General features: G+C 37.0%; 1 long non-coding RNA gene across 1 annotated transcript; it reads right to left on the minus strand.

Annotated features, from left to right (window-relative positions):
- Nucleotides 1-554: 554 nt before the first annotated feature.
- On the minus strand, nucleotides 555-4384 carry LOC110894777. The gene is made up of 5 exons (XR_002566675.2): nucleotides 3974-4384; nucleotides 2735-2835; nucleotides 1502-1832; nucleotides 1160-1210; nucleotides 555-1053 (listed from the first exon to the last, which is right to left on the minus strand). It is a non-coding gene; the product is annotated as an uncharacterized LOC110894777 (long non-coding RNA).
- Nucleotides 4385-9706: the final 5322 nt, after the last annotated feature.

The following is a 9706-nucleotide window of genomic DNA, read 5'->3' on the forward strand; positions in this document are numbered from 1 at the left end:
GTATATTAAGACATATGTGGTCAACTATTGATAGTTGTGGTTCATTAAGGTCCAATATGATTCATTAAACATGTATGATATATTATTGGCCGATGTGATCCATTAAAGTCCAATATAGTCTACTATGACATATATGACCTCTTGTAGTAAGATTTTTTTTTTGTATCATTAGTTTAAATAGCTGATTTTTTAAATTGAGAGTATCAATTAAAGTGAAAGTTTTAGGATAAGAACCGAAATGAAATAAAAACAAATTAAAAAAGCATTGTTGTAAAAATCGGGACTAGTAGGCGACTAATCACTAGTCAGTCGGGCATTGATTAATTTTTCGTTAATCGATAGTCAGCTCTAATCGGCCTTAGTCATCTGTCAAAAAAATTAGCGATTCCGACCAAAACCTGTAAATTTTAGCCATTTTCCAACCAAACCATGTAGACTCCGGCGATTAATCCTATATACTTTAAAAATTGGGTCGAGAAGGGGTTAAAACATATATACTTAGTATATTTACCTATAATTATGTGTATATACCTGTAAAAACTGAAAATTACATATAAAAAATCCCAAACCGATTACCAACTAGCGACTTTTACAACCATGAAAAAAGAAGAGATTACATGTGTATTATCTATGAATCTTATATGGGATCAAAGACACAAAATATAGAAATGATTAGATATATTCTATAAATACAATGAAAACAAAAAAAAAACTATGACCCAAAGTTTAGTAATTGGGCGTGTATAAACGAAGTCCAGCATCAAAAGTGATGATATCTCCCACAAGTTGGCATGCGAACAAACTAGCCAGCAATTATATGAAAACATGATGTTATATATAAATAAATAATCAAGTACTCCAGCCATTCCAATAACAATTACAGAGCTTCTTCGGGGCAGTTATATGAGCCAATGCTTTTGTTTGTTCATCTTCAACGATTGCTTGTTTCACTTAAAAACCAACATTCAAAGCAGAAACATCTCTGGTCATCAAAATGCATCCAAATTTCAACTTCATAATAGCAGCACTCGCGAACCAATTTGAAGCATTGATCTGACAATCATTGACGGGAATGATCTCATGATTGATATTCTTAACTCACATATTGGTTAAACTATAAAAATTAAAACTTTATAATCCAATTGACTGAAAAACTTACCTGAATGAGTCAGTCAAGTCAATTCGTATGGCTCGCTATAGTCATTCAATTCTGCAATAAAAAAGTAATTAACTCACAGTCATTCAATTTGATTACAGTATAACTTCCCTTTTAAGCAGCAAGAAAGTCAAATCCATTCACATAGTTTGACCTTTGTACAAAAGTCATATTGGCTAAATTTTTTTAATTATTTTTATAATGCAATGAAATCAACCTAAAGTTCAGTTAACATTCTCTCCAAAATCATTTTACGTAAATTAAAACATTCAAATATTAGTAGAAAGAAAGTCAAGTAATTAGCATGTGTTGACTTAAAAAGGTTAAAGAGGCCATATGATATACCTCCATACTTCTAAAGTAAGCATAAAGATCTTCAACATACTGAGACGATTGCAAGTTGATTTCCATCATAAAATCCGTCCATATCAACTACAGATATGAAGAACATATCGGAAGAATAATGCCCGGAATAAAGTGAGTATACATTTCTTTTTGGAGAAGAGCCACCTTGCAAAAACAACCTCAACTATCTGCAAATTTCACTTAAAATTAGAAAAACTAAAGATGGATTTGCACTCAATTCTGCTGAATGCTCATCGCACTTGAACTCCGGTCCGAAAACTCTTCACTGGGTACTAAAGTTAGACTTGATTCAATTGCAAGATCATATCACCTGTAAACATTATCAGAAACCAAATAAGAGAATTTTTTTTTTTTTTTTTTGAAATGGCAAGGCTTACTAATTCATAAAACAATCTGACCTAGCAAGAAGCTGAACTATTACACCGGAAAAAACAATCTAAAACAACCAAAATTTAAAAATGATGCTTGGCTTACACGTAGGGGTGCAAACGAGCCGAACGGTTCACAAGCTGCTCGAGATCGGCTCGAGAAAAACCTCAAAACGAGACGAGCCTTATCAAGCCCGAGATTAAAATAAAGCTCGCTAATTTATCGAGCTCCGGTAGCGAAGCCGAGCCGAGCTTATTTAAACTTGTTTACGAGCCGAGCTTGAACCTAAAAATAAGCTTGTTAAGTAAACGAATCTAAGCGCGAGCTTCACTTATCGAGCTAGCGAGCCTAAAGGAGTCTATTATTTATATAATTTTTTATTTAATTTATTAATTAATAGATAATAAACAAGCCGAGCCCGAGTCGAGCTCGAGCTTGAAATACTACAAATGAGCTGAGCTAGAGCTCTCATAAGTTAATCGAGCTGGAGATCGAGCCTGGTCAGGCTCAACTCGGGTTCGTTTGCATCCCTAGAATATTACACGCGTGCAAGTTAGTTTCAAGTAATGAAGATAGCGAAAAAAAACTGCAGGCCCTACACTTGAAAACAAAGTTTTGAGCACAAGCTTAATTATCCTACATCAATAATCTCCACAAACACACAATAAAAGAATAATAAGTGATGCATTTTGTTTTTGCCAGCAAAGGGTATCTTATTACCACAAAAACAATCAGCAGCCTCCCTTAGTAAGAAGCTAAAGGAAGGCAACAAACACACGACATAAAACATACAGAACAAACAAAAACTACAGCAAACAAACAAGGAAACAATAAGACTAATACCCCATGTTATGTTAACCGATGCCAAGCTCTTCAAATCTTCCCCAATTTTCTGCTGTCAACCCGTTCATTCTCACTCTTTTTACCATAGGCACATAGCATGTCTACATGAACACAAAAAAAAAATGAGAATATGCGATATAATTGCAAATCCTTATAAAAGTCTCATTTGCCTATGAGCTTGAGCGTTTTAGATACAAGTTTGTAACTTTATAAGTTATATGGGTTCGGGTCAAAATGTAACTTTTTATTATGGCAGGCACTCAACATGGGTCGAGCTGGATTGACCAACACTTTTTGTCCAGTTTTTATTTAATAATATTAATGCACTAATAATACTTCATACATGATTCGAAAAATATTATATTTTAATAGTAATATAATTCTCCGAATAAAATGGTTTATGAGGTTTTATGCATAAATAACACAGCTTTGTGCGACTTCCGACGTCTTTGATCCATTATCCGATATCTGGCAGGTTGTGGATGCGTGGAACCACTTACAGCAATGCAACTCCTAACAATTCACCTTGTGGCTGTGTTTTTCCAACGAAAGTCATACTTCATCTAGAAGTTTCTGTGTATGCTGTTTTCCAGTTGTGAAAGAGCTAGAAATTGAGATTGCAACAGGAACATATCTAACACAGAGTCAAGTGGTAATTATGGGTGCCAGCGCAGACGATGAAAATAAAGTAAGAGCAGCTATCGATGTAAACTTGGTACCATTGGGAGAAAATATTGATAATTTCACTGCTAAACTCACTTCTGAAAGACTTTGGCACGAAAAAGTATCTTTAAATAGAACCCTTTTTGGAGATTATGAAATGGTTTCTATCTTTTATCCAGCTAAAGCTGCAAATTGTCATATAGTATAAGTGGCAAATTGAGCGGAATTGATAATCAAGATGGTTTCGGGTCAGAACATACAAATTTTAATACAGGTCAGAACATAATTCAACCGTAAAAACTTCAATAACAACATAAAAACCTAACCTTGATTGAAACTGGAAACAAAGTACCAAACAAAAGCAAAACCCTAATCCTTAAATTCTAATGGAAAATCCAGTATCTTACTAATCCTTCTATAAGGTCTAGTTTCATGAAATTCTCTTAAAAAGTAATCATTATTCTTAACCAATAAACCAAAAGCACTAAACAAATACACTTCATTTCACTAACACCTCATGTAAACACTCTACAAACACAACATCATACAGTTAATTAGTTAAGTATCAAATTATACCTCGGAGTCACTAATTTGATGCCAAGCAACCGAAATAGACCGCCTCCTCCTTAAATCACCATTCAATACAACCTTAGCTGGACTATCACCACCACAAGAAACAATAACAACCGGATTACCACCATTCCAACACCTCGAAATGGATCTCGAATAAACGGTTTATTATGTTGAATTGATTTAAGCTTCCTTTTCTCTGATGGAGTACTGGACTTACCTATCGTTTAGACATTGTTCTAGCGTATCGAATAAGTGGTTTATTATGTTGAATTTTGGGTGAAAATGGGAATTGGGGATTAGGGTTTTTTGGCGAAAGAGATTTAGCTTGGTGGAAGCAGAGAAGATGGTTGGGGATGAAAGAAAAGAAGGGGAAAAGAGCCAACAAAAGGGATGGTCACGTAAATGAATTGAAGTGTGATAAAATTCTACTTGTAGTCACGTATTTTGTTTTATCATCACAATTGATAACTTTTAGCGTTAGATACAAATTTATAAGTGGCTAATAACGATATTCTTTGGCTACATAAATTAATAAGTAGCTATATGTATTATTTTTTTAGTCACATCATTATAAATTTATTGTGTCAGTTAGTAACATTCAGCCATACTTTTTTACTGTGACTAGTGATTGACACATTTTTTACTAAAAATGTGACTAAAGGTTTCGAGAAGATGTGTTATCGTCACATCAATTAGAAAATCAAACAAATATTGTGGCAATAAATCATATTTGGCCACACTTTTCGAGCTGTGGCTAGATTAGCTAGAAAATGTCACTTTTTTTTCAAAAAGTGTGACTAAAGGTTTTGAACTAGTATACAATGGTCACATTAATAATAATTTGTGTGGCTAAACATGTTTTAAAATATTATAATGACCTTTAGCCACACGTTTTTTCAAATGTGTGGCAGGGCGGTTTTGGAAAAAATGTGGCTAAAGCCCAGTTTTGACGTAGTGTACGGAAATGCCCAGCCGACGAGGGACTGCAGGTTCCTCTTGAAGACTTGCAAATAAATGAGGCTGTTCAATTTGTGGAGAAACCGGTCGAAATCATGGATCAAACTGTCCAGCGTATGAGGCGCAGCAAAATTCCCATTGTTAAGTTTCGATGGGAAGGAAAGCGTGGCGCCGAATTCATTTTGCAATTGAAAAGTGATATGAAGGCCAAGTACCCGCATCTCTTCAAACAGTCTTCTTTTAAAATTTCGGGGACGAAATCTCCTAAAGGAGGGGAGACTGTAAAGCCCAGCGTCCCTAAACTTTAGACACTTGGCAGGATCACCCCCTGAATTTCTATTAATTATCAGTTTAGTCCCTGTAGTTATGAGATGTTGATACTTTTGGCATGAATCTTATTGATACTATGATGCTTGACTCTTTATACTTGATTCTTGACACTTAAGCTATGAGACTTGATATTTAATCTTGAAACTTGACTCTTGTTGCTTAATCTAGACACTTGATTCTTGATTCCTTATGATTCTTGATACTTAATACTTGGACTCTTGATTCTTGATACTTGAGAAACTATGATTCTTGACTCTTGAAACTTAAATTGGTGCTTGACTCCTTAGACTCGTGAAACTTGATTCTTGGTTGAACGCGACACTGGAGCCTTGTCACTGTGAAACTTGGAAACTTTTGGGTTGTAATGTAGTCTAGATACTTTACATAAACTATACGTGATGCAACGCCTAACCTAGCACGCAAAATGAATCTAAATCGGGAACGCAGAAAAGGTGGATTAGCCAGAGTGGCCATCCGATCGGATTGCCACCAGATCGGATGACCACCCAATCGGGTGACCACTCGAACGACTGACCATCCTATCGACCTTGCAACGCCCTAACGCGCTCTCACCCTATAAATAGACCTGTCACATTACCATTTTGAGTGATGTGACAGCTCTGCTCGACTCAGACGCACAAAAACTTTTTCCTCCATTTTCTTGCTGATTTCGGTACATTTTAGGCTAGATTCTTGTACTTCCTTGACCTACACAACATTCTCTACGTGATTCTCACTTGAAATCACACTTTTCACCATGAAATCTCTCGGATCTGAGTTCTTGAGGGTGATGTCATCATGAAGGTTTATACAACTGATATATGATGTCATTCTAGGCAAGAACTAGCTCAGATCTAAGATATTTCATGCGTTTTCACACTAAATCTAAGCTAAATCTAAACTTTTCTTATAAAACTTGAGTATCTTCATCTTTTTCTCAAACTTTTACTTTATTCGGTGGAAATCGGATCTAAAATAACTGTAGATCTGATGAATAGTCTAGAGTTGGTATTGATCTGGGTTCCTACCGGTAAAAGACGAGCATGGCATCAGATCCTGACATAAACCCATTTGAAACAAACGACTGATCGAACAGGGGTGATTCCCACTCAATCGGAGTTTTGGGTGCTAAAGGGTTTTACCGTTGTCTCGATACATGTCGTGCCGTCACCATTAATTTGGAAACTTGGAAATTTTACAAGCCTGTTAAACAAGAACAAGGGTCGCCCGATCGAGCGGTAGCCCGATCGAACAGCCGTTAAACAAAAACAAGGGTCGCCCGATCGAGCGGTAACCCGATCGAACAGTCGTCCGATCGGACAGCCACCCTATCAGGGGACACTTGCCCTTTTACCTTGAAACTTTGATACTCAGGAACTTAGTTAAAATATTAGAAACTTAGATCAAGTGGTGGTCCTAGCAGACAGCCGTCCGAACGAGAGGCCACCCGATTGAAGAAACCAAGGCATTTAACATTAGGATCAAGTGGCAACCCGATCGGACAGCCATCCGATCGGAACAGCCACCCTGGTCCCTCATATATGAATCTCACCCGAATGAGTGGCAACCCGATCGGATGGCCATCCAATCGGGCAGCCATTGTCACCTCACACAACACAAGGGTCACCCAACCGACTGACCATCCGATCGGACAGCCCTCCGATCGGACAGCCAGCCAATCTAGTGACTGGTTTGACACTTCATTCAACCCCGTTACTCTGCTCGACTCTTATCCTATTGTAATCTAATCAGGCTAGTCCTACAAAGAGCTCCCTTTGATCCAATAACAGTTGCGACTGTTAAGCAATCACTGTGAGTATACTCGATCCTCTTTTTACTTTAAACTTTTGGGGTGTAACATGTATTCTATGAAAACTTAAACTTGAATCTTTGAAACTTATACTCTATCCTATGTGAACATGAAACTTGTGATTCTTGATTCTTGACTCTTTGTGCTATGCGACGTTTAATCCAGAGTGTGTAGTTCCGCCTTAACAATACTAGCGCTATAGGAGATGCACCTCTCCCATTATTCTTGGGGGGTGTTGTTAGGAGGATTCTAGTTTACCTTGAGACTTGGGTAAACACTAAAGCATCGGGATACTTGGGCTATCACTGCATGGACTGCGACACTCGCACGACTGAAACTATTTTATTGTTTACACTATGGATGTGAGTTGTTTTAATCTATTATTCTAACATCAAACTTGTATACTCGCCAATACTTTTGTATTGATATTTTAATACATGTTGCAGGCTGATAGGATGCTTGGAAAATTTATGGAATTCAGCTAGAAGATGCTTAGAAACGTCGCCTAGTTAACTTAGAATCTTTGAACAATTTGAACAATATTCGTTTTGGTCTGTATTTGATACTTGTTTTGGTCGTGTTTGCTTTTAGAAAATGTTATGATGAATTTGATCTAAATTCTATTGAAACAAATAGTGTTATGGATTCTCATGAGCAATCTCAACGCTTATTGCTCGCACCCTGATGTTTCCGTCATCGGTTGGGGTGTGACAGCGTACGAATCTCACTGAATAAGTAAACTACTATTAAAACCTTAACCCGGCCTTGCGGGATTGTATTCCTGCTGACTCAGACCAATATTTATGAGGGTAGCGTTGCCTTCAAAAGAGGGACATGCCACATTTTGCATTAATAACTTATTTAATTATCTTTGAATAATCCGGCCTTACGGGACTATATCACTACTAACTCAACTCAATATGGCTGTGGGTAGTGTTGCCTCCAAACGAGGGATATGCCACAATAACTAAGATAGTCTCTTAAAAAAAGCCCAAAGTGCGAAAATCATCAAAGGATATGTAAGAGAGGAGTCGAAACCAAGTGATTCTATCTTGTTTATTGTTTTTTTTACATTTAATTTTCATTTAGTTTTTTTTTTTGTTATCTTTTTAAACTTACTAACATCTTTTTTCAAATTTTTGGTTAGTTTAGACGTCGACGATATTTCGGTATTAAAAACTCTTATGTCCTTGGACGACCTCGGTATTTTACCGTCACTATACTACGCCAACGATGGGTGCACTTGCCCTAACGTGTTGTAGAGAGTGATTGTATTGTATCGTGTTCTATAAATTTAAATCTTGATAAACGAGTAAAAGGTGCTAAAAATATACTAAAAATTATACCACGCTCGACACACGTCAGTGAGTAAATATATCATCTTGATTGATCAACCGTACTTTGGCTATCTTACGTGGAACTTGATTAGATTTTTTTGTTGTTCTTATTGGTACACACATGCATACTCCTTGCTTCTTGGGACATTGATCTGAAGCTCGAGTGCGGTCCGTATGCCATTTTTCTTCTCTACCATGACAAATCAATTGATTTAATGTAGGCATTGCGTTCTTGACTTTTGTCCTTCCCCCACCCCAATTTTTGCCATATCGCTAGTGGTTACTCCCGATCCAAAGCATCCCTTTTTCCATTAATAAAGAGATCCAATAAAAGGCCATCATGTACCTAGATCCATGATCGATGCATTTTAGGTACACGTTATTGAAGACTAATTATTTCATAAATGCATCGATATTAATATAAAATGCTCTCTTCGTATAAGCTTATATTTTATAGGTCTCAAGCGATAATGACTTAAAAATGATGGTATTATATTGCATTAAAGGAATAAACAATTAAAAAAAATGATTAACATTAATTGAACTCAAATTACTAATTTATTGTTTTAATCCATATTTGCAATTTTAACGTTGCAACTCATTATTTGAAGTACAATCAAATGTTTCATATTGGAATAAAGAAACAGACAATCAAATGCATGGAAAGAAAGAATTAATGGACTTGAGATTTGAAGGTCGGTGAAATATGTAAATTGGGTTTAGGCCGTGGGGTATGGGGCGGGGGTTTAGGCGTGGGTTGGGGTAAAACGCCCAAGTCATCACTCCGGGGGCTTGGGTTGGGTGTGGGTTTTGGGCGTGGCCCCATTGGCGTGGGTTTAAAGCCGGGCGTGGGGTGGGCTAGTAAGTGACATGGCAGGCTCTCAATGGCCAAACCAAACTCATGCCCCCAACCCAAGCCCCACCATACCCCATGGGCGTGGGTTTGAGTGGTGGGGGGCTCCCATTCCACGTGTTAACCAATGCCCCAACCCAAGCCCCACCACACCCCATAATCTTATATGTTTTCACGTGGCCTAGAAAAGAAATATGAATTAAATGGCAAATTGGAAATAAATAATCCCAACTCACTGTTATTGGCCAATAATAATTCCAACTCATTTAATCACCAATAATAATCTGAACTATTCACTTTTGTTTGTAAAATACTCCCACATTAAAAAAACACTAACTAGGTTAAAATATTGCTGATGTGGCTTAACATGTGTGGACTGACGTGGCTGGTTAACATCTTACCTAGCCTCATTTGCACACACAATCACACACTCCTTCAAAACCCTCATT

Source organism: Helianthus annuus, chromosome 12, assembly GCF_002127325.2.
Source record: "Helianthus annuus cultivar XRQ/B chromosome 12, HanXRQr2.0-SUNRISE, whole genome shotgun sequence".
Taxonomy (NCBI): domain Eukaryota; kingdom Viridiplantae; phylum Streptophyta; class Magnoliopsida; order Asterales; family Asteraceae; genus Helianthus; species Helianthus annuus.